Source organism: Pseudophryne corroboree, chromosome 7, assembly GCF_028390025.1.
Source record: "Pseudophryne corroboree isolate aPseCor3 chromosome 7, aPseCor3.hap2, whole genome shotgun sequence".
Lineage (NCBI taxonomy): Eukaryota > Metazoa > Chordata > Amphibia > Anura > Myobatrachidae > Pseudophryne > Pseudophryne corroboree.
In genome coordinates this window covers 25114699-25134420 of record NC_086450.1, presented here as the reverse complement: position 1 = coordinate 25134420, position 19722 = coordinate 25114699, and the positions used below count along the sequence as shown (strand labels likewise).

General features: G+C 46.6%; 1 protein-coding gene across 2 annotated transcripts in view; it reads left to right on the top strand.

The window, feature by feature from the left end:
* Positions 1-19722, top strand: part of SLC12A8 (solute carrier family 12 member 8) — a 106640-nt gene that overhangs the window by 5328 nt on the left and 81590 nt on the right. The window contains exons 1-2 of one of the 2 annotated variants that reach the window (XM_063932775.1): positions 9496-9876; positions 10104-10276. The gene's annotated coding sequence lies outside the window, so the exon portion shown is untranslated. Of the gene's footprint in view, positions 1-9495; positions 9877-10103; positions 10277-19722 lie in introns of those variants that run through there. The other variant, XM_063932776.1, reaches the window with a different exon arrangement.

Below are 19722 nucleotides of genomic sequence, written 5' to 3'. Positions count from 1 at the left end.
CACAGGGACTGACAATACACCTGATATATATACACCTGTACACACTGGGATTGACATTACACCTGAAATATATACACCTGTACACAGGGACTGACAATACACCTGATATATATACACCTGTACACACAGGGACTGACATTACACCTGATATATATACACCTGTACACAGGGACTGGCAATACACCCGATATATATATACCTATACATACAGGGACTGACATTACACCTGATATATATACACCTGTACACACAGGAACTGACATTACACCTGAAATATATACACCTGTACACAGGGACTGGCAATACACCTGATCTATATACACCTGTACACACAGGGATTGACATTACACCTGATATATATACACCTGTACACACAGGGATTGACATTACACCTGAAATATATACACCTGTACACAGGGACTGGCAGTACACCTGATATATATACACCTGTACACACAGGAATTGACATTACACCTGACATATATACACCTGTACACACAGGGACTGACATTACACCTGATATATATACAGTATACAACTGTACACAGGGACTGACAATACACCTGATATATATACACCTGTACACACAAGGATTGACATTACACCTGATATATATATATTCACCTGTACACAGGGACTGACAATACACCTGATATATATATATACACCTGTACACACAGGGACCGACAATACACCTGATATATATACACCTGTACACACAGGGACTGACATTACACCTGATATATATACAGTATACACCTGTACACAGGGACTGACAATACACCTGATATATAGACACCTGTACAAAAAAGGATTGACATTACAACTGATATAGATATATATATATATATATATATATATATATATATATATATATATACACACACACACACACACACACACACACACACACACACACACACACACACACACCTGTACACAGGGACTGACAATACACCTGATATATATACACCTGTACACACAGGGACTGACATTACACCTGATATATATACACCTGTACACACAGGGACTGACATTACACCTGATATATATACACCTGTACACAGGGACTGACAATACACCTGATATATATACACCTGTACAAACAGGGACTGACATTACACCTGATATATATACACCTGTACACAGGGACTGACAATACACCTGATATATATACACCTGTACACACAGGGACTGACATTACACCTGATATATATACATACCTGTACACAGGGACTGACAATACACCTGATATATATACACCTGTACACACAGGGACTGACATTACACCTGATATATATACACCTGTACACAGGGACAGACAATACACCTGATATATATACACCTGTACACACAGGGACTGACATTACACCTGATATATATACACCTGTACACAGGGACTGGCAATACACCTGATATATATATACCTATACATACAGGGACTGACATTACACCTGATATATATACACCTGTACACACAGGAACTGACATTACACCTGATATATATACACCTGTACACAGGGACTGACAATACACCTGATATATATACACCTGTACATACAGGGACTGACATTACACCTGATATATATACACCTGTACACACTGGGATTGACATTACACCTGATCAATATACACCTGTACACACAGGGATTGACATTACACCTGATATATATACACCTGTACACACAGGGATTGACATTACACCTGAAATATATACACCTGTACACAGGGACTGGCAGTACACCTGATATATATACACCTGTACACACAGGGATTGACATTACACCTGATATATATACACCTGTACACACAGGGACTGACATTACACCTGATATATATACAGTATACACCTGTACACAGGGACTGACAATACACCTGATATGTATACACCTGTACACACAGGGACCGACAATACACCTGATATATATACACCTGTACACACAGGGACTGACATTACACCTGATATATATACAGTATACACCTGTACACAGGGACTGACAATACACCTGATATATATACACCTGTACACACAGGGACCGACAATACACCTGATATATATACATCTGTACACAGGGACTGACATTACACCTGTACACACAGGGACTGACATTACACCTGATATATATACAGTATACACCTGTACACAGGGACTGACAATACACCTGATATATATATACACCTGTACACACAAGGATTGACATTACACCTGGTATATATACACCTGTACACAGGGACTGACAATACACCTGATATATATACACCTGTACACACAGGGACTGACATTACACCTGATATATATACACCTGTACACAGGGACTGACAATACACCTGATATATATACACCTGTACACACAGGGACTGACATTACACCTGTTATATATACACCTGTACACAGGGACTGACAATACACCTGATATATATACACCTGTACACACAGGGACTGACATTACACCTGATATATATATACACCTGTACACAGGGACTGACAATACACCTGATATATATACACCTGTACAAACAGGGACTGACATTACACCTGATATATATACACCTGTACACAGGGACTGACAATACACCTGATATATATACACCTGTACACACAGGGACTGACATTACACCTGATATATATACACACCTGTACACAGGGACTGACAATACACCTGATATATATACACCTGTACACACAGGGACTGACATTACACCTGATATATATACACCTGTACACAGGGACAGACAATACACCTGATATATATACACCTGTACACACAGGGACTGACATTACACCTGATATATATACACCTGTACACAGGGACTGGCAATACACCTGATATATATACACCTGTACATACAGGGACTGACATTACACCTGATTTATATACACCTGTACACAGGGACTGACAATACACCTGATATATATACACCTGTACATACAGGGACTGACATTACACCTGATATATATACACCTGTACACAGGGACTGACAATACACCTGTACACAGGGACTGACATTACACCTGATATATATACACCTGTACACAGGGACTGACAATACACCTGATATATATATACACCTGTACACACAGGGACTGACATTACACCTGATATATATACACCTGTACACACAGGGACTGACATTACACCTGATATATATACACCTGTACACAGGGACTGACAATACACCTGTACACACAGGGACTGACATTACACCTGATATATATACACCTGTACACAGGGACTGACAATACACCTGATATATATACACCTGTACACACTGGGATTGACATTACACCTGAAATATATACACCTGTACACAGGGACTGACAATACACCTGATATATATATACACCTGTATACACAGGGACTGACATTACACCTGATATATATATACACCTGTACACAGGGACTGGCAATACACCTGATATATATATACCTGTACGTACAGGGACTGACATTACACCTGATATATATACACCTGTACACACAGGGACCGACAATACACCTGATATATATACACCTGTACACACAGGGACTGACATTACACCTGATATATATACAGTATACACCTGTACACAGGGACTGACAATACACCTGATATATAGACACCTGTACACACAAGGATTGACATTACACCTGATAGATATATATATATACATACACACACCTGTACACAGGGACTGACAATACACCTGATATATATATACACCTGTACACACAGGGACCGACAATACACCTGATATATATACATCTGTACACAGGGACTGACATTACACCTGTACACACAGGGACTGACATTACACCTGATATATATACACCTGTACACACAGGGACCGACAATACACCTGATATATATACATCTGTACACAGGGACTGACATTACACCTGATATATATACAGTATACACCTGTACACAGGGACTGACAATACACCTGATATATATACACCTGTACACACAGGGACTGACATTACACCTGATATATATACACCTGTACACAGGGACTGACAATACACCTGATATATATATACACCTGTACACACAGGGACTGACATTACACCTGATATATATACACCTGTACACACAGGGACTGACATTACACCTGATATATATACACCTGTACACACAGGGACCGACAATACACCTGATATATATACACCTGTACACACAGGGACTGACATTACACCTGATATATATACAGTATACACCTGTACACAGGGACTGACAATACACCTGATATATATACACCTGTACACACAGGGACTGACATTACACCTGATATATATACACCTGTACACAGGGACTGACAATACACCTGATATATATATACACCTGTACACACAGGGACTGACATTACACCTGATATATATACACCTGTACACACAGGGACTGACATTACACCTGATATATATACACCTGTACACAGGGACTGACAATACACCTGTACACAGGGACTGACAATACACCTGATATATATACACCTGTACACACGGACTGACATTACACCTGATATATATACACACCTGTACACACAGGGACTGACATTACACCTGATATATATATACACAGTATACACCTGTACACAGGGACTGACAATACACCTGATATATATGTATATATATATATATATATATATATACACACCTGTACACACAGGGACTGACAATACACCTGATATATATACACCTGTACACAGGGACTGACAATACACCTGATATATATACACCTGTACACACAGGGACTGACATTACACCTGATATATATACACCTGTACACACAGGGACTGACATTACACCTGATATATATACACCTGTACACAGGGACTGACAATACACCTGATATATATATACACCTGTACACACAGGGACTGACATTACACCTGATATATATATACACCTGTACACAGGGACTGACAATACACCTGATATATATACACAGTATACACCTGTACACAGGGATTGACAATACACCTGATATATATATACACCTGTACACACAGGGACTGACAATACACCTGATATATATACACCTGTACACAGGGACTGACATTACACCTGATATATATATACACCTGTACACACAGGGACTGACAATACACCTGATATATATACACCTGTACACACAGGGACTGACATTACACCTGATATATATACACCTGTACACAGGGACTGACAATACACCTGATATATATATACACCTGTACACACAGGGACTGACATTACACCTGATATATATATACACCTGTACACACAGGGACTGACATTACACCTGATATATATACACCTGTACACACAGGGACCGACAATACACCTGATATATATACATCTGTACACAGGGACTGACATTACACCTGATATATATATACAGTATACACCTGTACACAGGGACTGACAATACACCTGATATATATACACCTGTACACACAGGGACTGACATTACACCTGATATATATACACCTGTACACAGGGACTGACAATACACCTGATATATATATACACCTGTACACACAGGGACTGACATTACACCTGATATATATACACCTGTACACACAGGGACTGACATTACACCTGATATATATACACCTGTACACAGGGACTGACAATACACCTGTACACAGGGACTGACAATACACCTGATATATATACACCTGTACACACAGGGACTGACATTACACCTGATATATATACACACCTGTACACACAGGGACTGACATTACACCTGATATATATATACACAGTATACACCTGTACACAGGGACTGACAATACACCTGATATATATATACACCTGTACACACAGGGACTGACAATACACCTGATATGGGTGGTATTCATGTGACCGCCGGTCAGCTGACCGACAGTCACATGACCTCCTCCACCAGCCCGACGGCTCACTATCCCGATGGTCGGCATGCCGATCAACAGGGACTATTTCCACTCGTGGGTGTCCACGACACCCATAGAGTGGGAATAGAACCCGTGGCGACCGCAAGGGGCTTGCTGCACTCACCCCTCCCCGCCGGGATCCCGGCGTCGGTATGCTGCCGGGATCCCGGCATCTGTAAGCTGACCGGCGGTCTCCTGACCGCCGGTCAGCAGTACTACACCCACCTGATATATATACAGTATACAGTGCATCTGGAAAATATTCACAGCGCTTCACTTTTTCCACATTTTGTTATGTTACAGCCTTATTCCAAAATGGAATAAATTCATTTTTTCCCTCAGAATTCTACACACAATACCCCATAATGACAACGTGAAAAAAGTTTTTTTGAGATTTTTGCAAATTTATTAAAAATAAAAAACTAAGTGGGAATAAAACCTGATGAATACAGATCCTTACACCAAGAGAAACCGACCACAGTACGCGGTCAGCCAGTAGTACATCTGTATGATCAGCACAATTGTGTCTGAGAAATCCTGGAAACATGGACCTGTTGTGAGAATCCCAGGACAGGATGCTGGTTCCCTCATTGTTGTACTTGTGCTCCAGTTAGAAGAACCACGGAACATGGTCCATTGGATTATTGGACTTGGACCATGCTCTTTCGCCCAATTCCTGGTTGGCACACAGATGGGTGATGTCTTTGACTGTAGACCCGCCATCAAACGTTGTTACAGTGGCGCTGGTACAGCTGCTTTTACTGTCTATGAAAATCTGACGGACACTAATAATTATTAAAAGAATAAGATGCTTCCAGTCCGACACAGGTCTGTGCCTAGGGAGCTGAAATATTGGGGGGCAATATCTCTGTTCTATGTGCTGTATGGTATCCGGACTCCAGGTCGACAGCAAAAAGGTCAACACACCTTAGGTCGACGCCAATTGGTCGACACACCTTAGGTCGACAGGAACAAGGTCGACATGGAAAAAGGTCGACATGAGTTTTTCACAATTTTTTTCTTTTTTTTAACCTTTTCATACTTAACGATCCACGTGGAGTACGATTGGAACGGTAATCTGTGCCGAGCGAAGCGGTAGCGGAGCGAAGGCACCATGCCCGAAGCATGGTGAGCGAAGCGGTGCACTAATTGGGGTTCCCGGTCACTCTACGAAGAAAACGACACCAAAGAAACATAAAAAAACTCATGTCGACCTTTTTCCATGTCGACATTGTTCCTGTCGACCTTTTGTCCACGTCGACCTAAGGTGTGTTGACCAATTGGCGTCGACCTAAGGTGTGTCGACCTTTTTGCTGTCGACCCTCAATCCCAGACCCGTACTGTATCCATATCTGCCAATGTGGGGCGATTTATGTCTGGTATAGAGCGGTGTTGGGGTCATGGAATGATTCGGCAGAGACGGCTCCACAGATGCAGCCTGGGAGCAATAAATTCTAACCTGCACTGGCTTCCTGCCCCTGGCACTTATTACTCATCTTACCCCATTTCACAAGCTGGAAAGTTAAATTTTTGACCGGACGAAGGAGCCGCTAGTTTATGTGGCATGGTGGCCCGTAATGGTGGTGGGCAATAATTTGTACCGTGGCTGTGGAATAATTAGTAGACTCCACATCGTGCAGGATCAGAAGCAGTATTCCCTGTGAGTTACATTAGTAGCTGCCTCTCACTGGGATTTCTTCTGTCTTCATTAGAACTTGGAAAATGCTGAACTTAATGGTTTTTAACCAGGTGCAGAACGTGGATACCCCAACATGACTCCTTCCACCAAGCATATAATGCAGACCTCCAACATGACCTCTTCCATCAGGTATAGAATACATGACCCCCTACCACCAAGTACATAATACAGACCCCTCAATATGACCCCTTCCACCAAGCACATAACACAGACCCTCCAACTTAACCCCTTCCACCAAGCACGTAACACAAACCCTCCAACTTGACCCCTTCCACCAAGCACATAACACAGACCCACCAACTTGACCCCTTCCACCAAGCACATAACACAGACCCTCCAACTTGACCCCTTCAACCAAGCACGTAACACAGACCCTCCAACTTGACCCCTTCCACCAAGCACATAACACAGACCCACCAACTTGACCCCTTCCACCAAGCACGTAACACAGACCCTCCAACTTGACCCCTTCAACCAAGCACGTAACACAGATCCTCCAACTTGACCCCTTCAACCAAGCACGTAACACAGATCCTCCAACTTGACCCCTTCAACCAAGCACGTAACACAGATCCTCCAACTTGACCCCTTCAACCAAGCACGTAACACAGATCCTCCAACTTGACCCCTTCCACCAAGCACGTAACACAGACCCTCCAACTTGACCCCTTCCACCAAGCACATAACACAGACCCACCAACTTGACCCCTTCCACCAAGCACATAACACAGACCCTCCAACTTGACCCCTTCAACCAAGCACGTAACACAGACCCTCCAACTTGACCCCTTCCACCAAGCACATAACACAGACCCACCAACTTGACCCCTTCCACCAAGCACGTAACACAGACCCTCCAACTTGACCCCTTCAACCAAGCACGTAACACAGATCCTCCAACTTGACCCCTTCAACCAAGCACGTAACACAGATCCTCCAACTTGACCCCTTCCACCAAGCACGTAACACAGACCCTCCAACTTGACCCCTTCCACCAAGCACGTAACACAGACTCCCCAATGTTACCCCGTCCACCAAGTACATAAGACAGGTAACCCAACATGATCCCTTCCACCAAGTACATAACACAGACCCTCCAACACAACCTCTCATAACACAGACCCTCCAACACAACCTCTCATAACACAGACCCTCCAACACAACCTCTCATAACACAGACCCTCCAACACAACCTCTCATAACACAGACCCTCCAACATGACCCCTTCCACCAAGTACATAACACAGACCCTCCAACATGACCCCTTCCATCGGGTACAGAATGCAGACTCCTTCAACATGACCCCTTTGACCAGTTGGGGCCAGTGAGGACAGTGATGTAGAAATGGGTTTGGTAATGGCACCTAGAGGAGGTAATGTACACCTGCAATTGATATAACATGTAAACTAGAAGAATGGTGAAACTGGGGCTGTAGTAAATGGGCGCAGGCAGGCTGCAGTTACTAGTGGGCATCACAGCAGCTGATGGACGACTTACTGGGCAATGAATTTGCTGATGGACAATTTACTGAGCACAGCTTGCTGGAATTCCAGCATATTTCTTTAATAGGTGTTGTCACACCTGCTAATCTGCATAACCACACCCCATAATGCACCTGGTGCCTGCAGATTGAGACTCTCCAGTTGAGAGTTTCAACCAGAGGAAGTTTCTTTATCACATGTTGATGATGCAATGGACATACATGATTCCTGGTTCCTTTATATGTTCTGCAGCCTCTTTAAATTCTGCACCTTGTCCCCACCTCCTGCGCTCTCCTTGAAGTAAATGTGCCTGGATCACTGCCTGCAAACCAAAGGATTCCAACTTTGTAGCAAAAATCTGCATTTCCAGTATACCTTCACATTGCGGTTACCTGGGATGAAATCATTTAATTGACGCTAAAGTTTTAAAACCAGTTCCACAGCCCAGTTACTGTGTTTGATGTCAATGAATAAATGCATTGGGACAACAGGAGCAGAATATGGTGACACTGTACATCGCACGGAGTGCTAGCTCATGCGTCCTCTCCGGCATGCGCCCCTCAGGAGGCAACCTGTCCAGATTTGTAGTGGGCCGACTCCTTTACTCCCGGATACAGGGAGGAAGCCGGGCCAGGGGTGGTGTCTCTTATGTGCTGTAAGCTTTGCTCTCATTAACCCTTCCACCCCTGCAGGGTACGACTTAATTTCAGGCACAGTCTTGTGAGTTCAGCTGGTGGACACGTCTGGCAGGTAGAGCAGTGCAAATAGCTCAAAACTCAGCCACAGGTGTGTTCAGGAAGCAGGTGCTGGAATTCACACAGGTGAGAGCATGGAAGTAGCTGTTACATGTGCTGTACACAGGACCCTCTAGAGTCGACACAGGTATTGTCACTGAATAACCAGACATTATAAGACACAGGGTACAGTAATCCATGGCTATAAATACAGATCTGGCCGGCTTATATAAGGGACATTTACAAGGCAAATGCTGATTGTAACTGGTATGAAGTGTTTCTTTTACTTACCTGCTTCTCTCCGTACTCTCCAGATCTCCGTCGGCTTTAATATTGGTTTTCCCGTTCCCAACTTATCGCCATGGAAAAGACTGGGCGCTGGTGAACGCCGGGGCTTTATGGCTGGAATAGCGCCGTGATCCTGTGCGACCGAGCTCATTGGCTCACAAGAGGCTTCCGTGAGAAACGGTGACTCGGGTCCCTGAAGGTAATTGTGGCCCCATCAGTTGGGTTGCGAGCCCGGCTCTTGTTTATTGCGTTTTGCAGCTTTCTGTTAGTATATTCATCAATATAGTTTTCTAAGATCCCTGTTATAAATGTCCCCTCCTGTATGTGCCACGGCTCAGCTCTGGTTACTCCTTAATTACCAATAACACGTCTGGTGTTTGTACAGTGATAGTGAGAAGCCATTGAGAGTACGTATCCTACTTCTGCGGTTACGGAACCTGTTATTTGTGCAGTGTGATAATTAATGTGCGTTTGTACAGAGCCAGCTGTTTACCATTGGGCGGAATAAAACGGGTAATAATATCGGACGGAGAGGTAAGAGGATCCTGCTCGCAATCTGCAGTGTGATAGGAGTGTGAGAACGCACAGCATTGCCTATAGTCAGGCTGGATATGCACACTGCAGCGCTGGGTAATTGGCCAGCTATGGCAGCACGTTTAGCCCTAAAAGTACCCGGAGTCCTAATAATAACCCAATCAAAATTGATCGGGTCATTATCAGGGACGTTGGTAAATGTGTCCGGGACAGAATTGCGGATCCCTTGCATCCTCGGTGTACGGTAATCTTCCAACTGCACTAAAAGACCCTGATGGGGCGTGCAGTCACCCAACAGCGGCCAAGTTTGACATTAAGGGTCAGATTCAGTCAAACGCTGCATTTATAAGCGCAATTACGGCAGCGTGATTTCTGTTCCTACACAGGCTACGAGCAGAAATCGGCTAAAAGAGCTAAGGTGCCGGAAGCCGCTCCAGTAGCTCCTAATGTTTAATGTAACTTGGGCCTAAATCTGTTGACCTCTCTGAATTAGACCCTGAAACACAACATCGATGTTGGTCAATTTAAAATCGATCTATAGTAAATTTACCCCTATGTGTCCGCCTAAGCAGCATAATGGGAGCAAGTCCATAAAATTGGTGCATAGTAACTGTGAAAAGGCGGTGACTGATCACAGATTTCATTTCGAAACGGCAGTAGAAAAATATTTATTAATAATAATTTCTGCAGCGGGGTACACTGGTATTCCACAGGGAATAACATCGGGTCGTAGAGTTGGATCTTGATCTGAGGCACCAACAGGCTAAAGCTTTGACTGTTCCCAGGATGCATTGCACCGCCTCCTCTATAGCCCCGCCTCCAGGCACTGGAGCTCAGTTTGTAAGTTGGTGCCTGCAGTGCAGGCAGCTACCAGGGAGGGCTGGGCAGCCCTGAAAAGAGCTTTTCTGACAAGAAAGAAGACTTCAAGGGCCGCAGCGCAGGCACTTGGTGCTATATGTCATGCTGACATATCGTGCTGCGTCTCCCTCACCTCCCCCAGCGGCGCTGTATACTCCCGCGCCCTGGTTGCCGGGTACTTACAGCGGAGGCGCTCCGGTCTCATCATGCACACATACCGCTGCTGCACTCCTGGATTGCGTGGCTGCACCATAAGGAGGAGGTAAGAGGGTCCCCCAGGTGGGACCCGCCGAAATTGCGATTCGGTCGCGGTCTCCGGAGATGGACTGCACCACTGGTGTAGACACTGCGGCCGTGCAAGGACCCCACTATATCCACCGGGGCAGGGAGCACAGGTCGGATTTACTAAAATCCATTTAGTACAGGCTCCATAGTACCAGGTGGTGAAGTCCAGAAGAGGGGATAAGGCGCTGACCTGTAGCCCCTCCCCCATCCCCAGGCGCCATCTACAGCAGGTGTTCCCGCCCTGGAGCTGCATCTCTCTCCCTCGCTCCCTGTCAGCATTTGGGCGCCATTACAGAGCTGCTCTGATCCTAGGACTGCTGGGCACTGTCTCCTCTGTAAAGCCGCCTGTCTCATCAGCGCTGTGCATTTACAGGACACTTAAGTATTCTACATGTCGTTTAGACAGCGTTAGTTAAGAACAAGTGCACTACTACAGGGATATTTAGTACATCCAGTATTTACTGTGCATTGTTATATCTGTATACATACAATTGCTTTACGTAGTATTGCTAGTCCAGTGCAGTTTTATTGTTATATGTGATAATTTCTGCTTTATACAGAAGGGGGGGGGGGGGGGGCGGGCGCCCTGAGCAGCAATATTAACACCTTGGCTGGCAAACTAACACCATATATAACCCCAGAGGCTATATAGGTGTATATTAACCCCTGCCAGATATATTAAAATAGCGGGAGAAAGCCCGCCAAAAAAGGGGCGGAGACATCTCCCTCAGCACACTGGCGCCATTTTCCCTCACAGTTTCGCTGGAGGAATCGCTCCCTGGCTCTCCCCTGCAGTCCTGCACTACAGAAAGGGTTAAAAAGAGAGGGGGGGCACAAAATTAGGCGCAGTATAGAATATATATGCAGCTATAAGGGAAAACACTCTCTATAGGTGATATCCCTGTGATATATAGCGCTCTGGTGTGTGCTGGCATACTCTCCCTCTGTCTCCCCAAAGGGCTTTGTGGGGTCCTGTCCTCTGTCAGAGCATTCCCTGTGTGTGTGCTGTGTGTCGGTACTGCTGTGTCGACATATATGATGAGGATAATGATGTGGAGGCGGAGCAAATGCCTGTGAATGGGATGTCACCCCATGCGGGGTCGACACCGGTGTGGATGGACTTATGGAAGGAATTACGTGACAGTGTCAACTCCTTACATAAAAGGTTTGACGACATAGGACAGCCGGCTACTCAGCTTGTGCCTGTCCAAGCGTCTCAAATGTCATCAGGGGCTCTAAAACGCCCGCTACCTCAGATGGCAGACACAGATGTTGACACGGATACCGACTCCAGTGTCGACGACGATGAGACTAGTGTACCTTCCAATAGGGCCACCCGTTACATGATTGAGGCAATGAAAAATGTATTACACATTTCTGATAATACCCCAGGTACCACAAAAAAGGGCATTATGTTTGGTGAGAGAAAACTACCAGTAGTTTTTCCTGCATCTGAGGAATTGATATGAGGTGTGTGAGGAAGCGTGGACTTCCCCCGATAAGAAATTGATAATTTCTAAGCAGCGTACCCTTTTCCGCCAGAGGATAGGTCACGTTGGGAAATACCCCCTAGGGTAGAAAAAGCGGTTACACGCTTATTAAAAAAGGTGGCACTACCGTCACGGATACGGCCGCCCTGAAGGACCTGCTGATAGAAAGCAGAAAACTACCCTTAAAGCTATATACACACACACGGGCATTATATTGAGACCTGCTATTGCCTCGGCATGGATGTGCAGTGCGGCAGCTGCGTGGTCAGATTCCCTGTCGGATAATATTTATACTATAGATAGGGACAATATTTTGCTGAAAATAGAGCATATAAAAGACGCTGTCTTATACATGCGTGATGCACAGAGGGATATTTGCCGACTGGCATCACAAATAAGCGCTATGTAAAACCATTGCCGCCAGGCGGGGGTTATGGACTCGGCAATGGTCGGGCGATGCCGATTCAAAACGGCACACGGAAGTTTGCCCTATAAGAGGGTGGAACTGTTTGGGGATGGTCTTTCAGACCTCGTTTCCACAGCTACGGCTGGGAAATCAAAACTTTTGCCACAAGCTACCCCACAGCAAAAGAAAGCACTGTATTATCAGGTACAGTCCCTTCGGCCCCAGAAAAGTAGAGGACTAGAGGCTCATCTTTTCTGCCAAGAGGAAAAGGTAGAGGGAAAAAAAGCTGCAGCACACAGCTGGTTCCCAAGAGCAGAAGTCCTCCCCTGCGTCCGGTAAGTCCACAGCATGACGCTGGGGCTGCTCAGGCGGACCCGGGTACGGTGGGGGCCCGTCTCAGAAATTTCAGCGCACAGTGGGCTCTCTCACAGGTGGATCCCTGGGTTCTTCAATCAGTATCTCAGAGTTACAGGCTGGAATTCGAGACGTCTCCCCCCCGCCGTTTCCTAAAATCTGCCGTACCGGCAACTCCCTCTGCCAGGGAGGCAGTGTTGGTGGCTGTCCAAAAACTGTATTCACAGCAAGTGATTATCAAGGTACCCCTCCTTCAACAGGAAAAGGGTTACTATTCCACAATGTTTGTGGTACCGAAACCGGACGGTTCGGTGAGACCCATCTTAAATCTAAAATCCTTGAACACATATAACAAAAGATTCAAGTTCAAGATGGAATCGCTCAGGGCGATTATTGTGAACCTGGACGAGGGGGATTACAGGGTCTCTCTGGACATCAAGGATGCTTACCTACATGTCCCCATTTACCCTCCTCACCAGGAGTACCTCAGGGTTGTGGTACAGGACTGTCACTATCCGTTCCAGACGCTGCCGTTTGGATTATCCACGGCACCGAGGGTCTTTACCAGGGTAATGACCGAAATGATGATACTCCTTTGCAAGAAGGGAGTTTTAATTATCCCGTACTTGGACGATCTCCTGATAAGGGCAAGGTCCAAGGAGCAGTTGGTAGCGGGGGTAGCACTTTCTCGGGAAGTGCTTCAACAGCACGGCTGGATTCTCAATATTCCAAAGTCACAGCTGGTCCCGACGACACGTCTTCTGTTCCTGGGAATGATTCTGGAAACAGACCAGAAAAAAGTGTTTCTTCCAGTGGAAAAAGCCGAGGAGTTGTCATCTCTAGTCAGAAACCTCCTAAGACCGGGACAGGTGTCGGTACATCAATGCACACGAGTTCTGGGAAAAATGGTAGCTTCGTACGAAGCAATTCCATTCGGAAGGTTCCACGCAAGGATTTTCCAGTGGGACCTGTTGGACAAATGGTCCGGGTCCCATCTCCAGATACAGCAGCGGATAACCCGGTCGGCAAGAACCAGGGTGTCGCTGCGGTGGTGGCTGCAGAGGGCTCATCTACTAGAGGGCCGCAGATTCGGAATACAGGACTGGGTCCTGGTAAACACTGATGCCAGCCTTCGGGGCTGGGGTGCAGTCACACAGGGAGTAAAATTCCAAGGACTGTGGTCCAAACAGGAGATTTCACTTCACATACATTTTCTGGAGCTAAGAGCCCTTTACAAGGCCGTAAGCCAAACAAGGCCCCTGCTTCAAAACCAGCCGTACTGATCCAATCAGACAACATCACGGCGCTCGCCCATGTAAACAGGCAGGGCGGTACAAGAAGCAGGAGGGCAATGGCAGAAGCCACAAGGATTCCCCGTTGGGGCGGAAAATCACGTGGTAGCACTGGCAGCAGTGTTCATTCCGGGAGTGGACAACTGGGAAGCAGACTTCCGCAGCAGACTCCACCCGGGAGAATAGGGACTTCATCCAGAAGTCTTCCAAATGCTGGTAAACCGTTGGGAAAGACCACAGGTGGACATGCTGGCGTCCCGCCTCAATAAAAAAGATATTGCGCCAGGTCAAGGGAACCTCAGGCGATCGCTGTGGACGCTCTAGTGACACCGCGGGAGTACCAGTCGGTTTATGTGTTCCCTCCTCTCCCTCTCATACCCAAGGTACTGAGGATAATAAGAAAAAGAGGAGTAAGAACTATACTCATTGTTCCGGATTGGCCAAGAAGGGCTTGGTACCCGGAACTTCAAGAAATGATCTCAGAGGACCCATGGCCTCTGCCACTCAGACAGGATCTGCTGCAGCAGGGGCCCTGTCTGTTCCAAGACTTACCGCGGCTGCGTTGACGGCATGGCGGTTGAACACCGGATCCTGAGTGAAAAAGGCATTCCGGAGGAAGTCATTCCTACCGTGATCAAAGCCAGGAAGGATGTCAGCCTGAAGTTCAGACGTTGTAAGGGAGTGCTGCATATTCAGCCCCTTTTTTGTGCCCCCAGTGGCACCTTGGGTTCTCAATGTGGTTTTGGAGTTCCTGGAATCACATTGGTTTGAGCCACTTAAAACCGTGGATTTGAAATATCTCACATGGAAAGTGGTCATGTGTTGGCTCTGGCTTCGGCCAGGCATGTGTCAGAATTGGCGGCTTTGTCATGAAAAAGCCCTTACCTGACTTTCCATATGGATAGGGCAGAGTTGAGGACTCGTCCTCACCTTCTCCCGAAGGTGGTATCAGGTTTTCACTTGAACCAACCTATTGTGGTGCCTGCGGCTACTAGGGACTTGGAGGATTCTAAGTTACTGGACGTAGTCAGGGCCCTGAAAATTTATATTTCCAGGACGGTTGGAGTCAGGAAAACTGACTCGCTGTTTATCCTGGATGCACCCAACAAGCTGGGTGCTCCTGCTTCTAAGCAGACTATAGCGCGCTGGATTTGTAGCACTATTCAGCTTGCGCATTCTGCGGTGGGACTACCGCAGCCTAAATCTGTAAAAGCCCATTCCACAAGGAAAGTGGGCTCATCTTGGGCGGCTGCCCGAGGGGTCTCGGCTTTACAACTTGGCCGAGCTGCTACTTGGTCAGGGGCAAACACATTTGCAAAATTCTACAAATTTGATACCCTGGCTAAGCAGGACCTTGAGTTCTCTCATTCGGTGCTGCAGAGTCATCCGCACTCTCCCGCCCGTTTGGGAGCTTTGGTATAATCCCCATGGTCCTTACGGAGTCCCCAGCATCCACTAGGACGTCAGAGAAAATAAGATTTTACTCACCGGTAAATCTATTTCTCGTAGTCCGTAGTGGATGCTGGGCGCCCATCCCAAGTGCGGATTGTCTGCAATACTTGTACATAGTTATTGTTACACAAATCGGGTTGTTATTGCGAACCATCTATTCAGAGGTTCTATTGTTATCATACTGTTAACCGGGGTTCCTATCACGAGTTATATGGTGTGATTGGTGTGGCTGGTATAAGTCTTACCCGGGATTCAAAATCCTTCCTTATTGTGTCAGCTCTTCCGGGCACAGTGTCCTAACTGAGGCTTGGAGGAGGGTCATAGGGGGAGGAGCCAGTGCACACCAGATAGTCCTAAAGCTTTCTTTAGATGTGCCCAGTCTCCTGCGGAGCCGTCTATTCCCCATGGTCCTTACGGAGTCCCCAGCATCCACTACGGACTACGAGAAATAGATTTACCGGTGAGTAAAATCTTATTATATACACATATATATTAGTATTTCACAGGATATACTACCTTTTGTATTTTTCTCTTTGTATTTCAGTCACCTTATACCACTTAAATCCTCTGTCTGTGATCTGCATTTGCAGTCACACTCCACAGGGTTTTTTTTGTCAGGTACTGTGTCTGGCTATATTGTACTGTTACGCCCTAGTGCTACATTCTCCAATAATGTCTGCATCACAGGGCGGCAGATCTGTGGCTGATCCTGCATCATGCAGTGCTGACGCCACGGATTTATCTGAGGAAAATATTCCAGCTGAGGGTCCAGGTATTGGGGGGTACTGTACCGCTCGGTACCCAAGAGCCACCTTGTCTGCCAAGTACTAATCCTTCGGCTCCGAAGGCTAAGAGTACCACCTTTTGTTCCTTTCGAACTCCAAGTAAAGCGAAGGGTCAGGCATACTCGAAACAGGCTTGCACTTCCAAAACCTCTAAGCCCAAACCTAAACGTTCCTGGGCTGCCCGTCAGCCTGCTTCCAAATCAGACAAGCCTGCTGCATGACAGGGTGGGCCTCCCCCTGGGGGATCCCGGGGTGGGAGGCCGACTTCTGCGGTTCGCCCAGGTATGGTTACAGATCAATTCAGAGGCCTGGGTGAGGGAAGTCGTCGCTCACGGTTATGCCATCTCTTTCAAGAAACGTCCCCCTCGCCAGTTTTGCTCGGCAAATATCCCTTAGGATCCGTTGAAAGCAAGAACTCTACATTTGGTTGTACAATCCCTCCTGGACACAGGAGTGATAGTGCCAGTGCCTCTGGCTCAGAGAGGCAGGGGGTACTATTCAACGCTGTTCCTAGTTCCGAAACTGAATGGATCCTCCTGGCCCATTCTCAACCTCAAGTCTTTGAACAAGTTTGTGAAGGTATCCAAATTCCATATGGAACTCTTCGCTCTATTGTTCTGGCCTTGGAACCCAAGGACTATATGGTATCCCTTGACATAAAGGATGCTTACGTACATATAACTATTGCCATCTCGCATCAGCAATATCTGCAGTTTGCTATTGGCAACCTACATTATCAATTCCAGGCCTTGCCTTTTGGACTGACACGGCTCGGTAAATCTTCACCAGGGTCTATGGCGGTCATGACGGCCCTACTCCACCGTAAGGGTTTCAGGATCCTGCCATATCTGGACGACTTTTTGATCCTGGCAAATTCCCCAGAGGTTCTCCTCCGTCATCTGGAACTGACGGTCCAATTCCTGCAAGTCCACAGGTGGCTCATCAACTGGAAGAAGTCCTCACTGGTCCCTGCTCAGAGCTTGGTGCACCTGGGGGCGTTACTGGACACACACAACCAACGTTTGTGCTTGTCTCCGGAGAAGGTCCTGAAACTTCAGAACAGGATAAGATGTTTCCAATCTCGCCCACGTGTGTCGACACTCTCGCCGATGCAAGTACTAGGCCTCATGGTGTCGGCTTTCAACATGGTATAGTACGCTCAATTTCATTCTCGCCATCTGCAGCAGTTAATCCTTTCCAAGTGGGACGGCCTTCCTCACCGGATCAGGTCTCACATGATTTCCTTGATTTCGGAAGTTTGTCTGTCTCTGAGCTGGTGGCTCCAGGACCAACGATTGAGCAGGAGTTGTCCCTTCTGGATCTCCAACTGGGTCCTCCTAACGACGGATGCCAGTCTGCGGGGTTTGGAGCAACACTCTCTTCAGGGTCGTTGGATCAGGGAGGAATCTCTCCTTCCGATAAACAGTATGGAGTTGCAGGCAGTGTTCAATGCTCTGAAACTGGCCCTGCCTCTAGTACAGAACAGGACTGTTCAAGTACAGTCGGACAACGCCACCACGGTGGTGTACATAAATCATCAAGATGGAAGTGTCAAAGATTCTTCTATGGGTGGAACGCCATCTGCCAGCCATATCGGCAGTGTTGTTTCCGGGGGTCCTCAACTGGGAAGCGGACTTCCTCAGTCGTCTGGACGTACATGCCGGAGAGTGGAGTCTTCATCCTGAAGTCTTTCAACTCTTAGTGGACAGATGGGGCCTACCAGATGTAGACCTGATGGCGTCTCGACACAATCACAAGGTTCCGATCTTCGGAGCAAGGACAAGGGATCCTCAAGCAGTGTTTGTGGATGCGCTGGCAATTCCATGGAACTTTCGGCTGCCGTATGCGTTTCCTCCGGTGTCACTCCTGCCCAGGGTAATAAGGAAGTTCAAGCAAGAAGGAGGAATACTACTTCCAATCACTCCAGCGTGGCCCAGACGGCATTGGTTCTCAGACCTGCAGGGTCTCTCGATAGAGCGTCCTCTTCTACTTTCGCAACGCCCAGACCTCCTTGTTCAGGGCCCTTGTGTCTACCAGGATCTGGTGACTCTTGAAGCTTCAGTCCTGAGGGCCAAATGATTTTCTGAGGCGGTCATTCAAACTATGTTGAAAGCCCGTAGACCGGCTTCGGCTTGGATTTATTACAGGATCTGGAATACTTACTTCACCTGGTGTGTGGCTAAGAATTA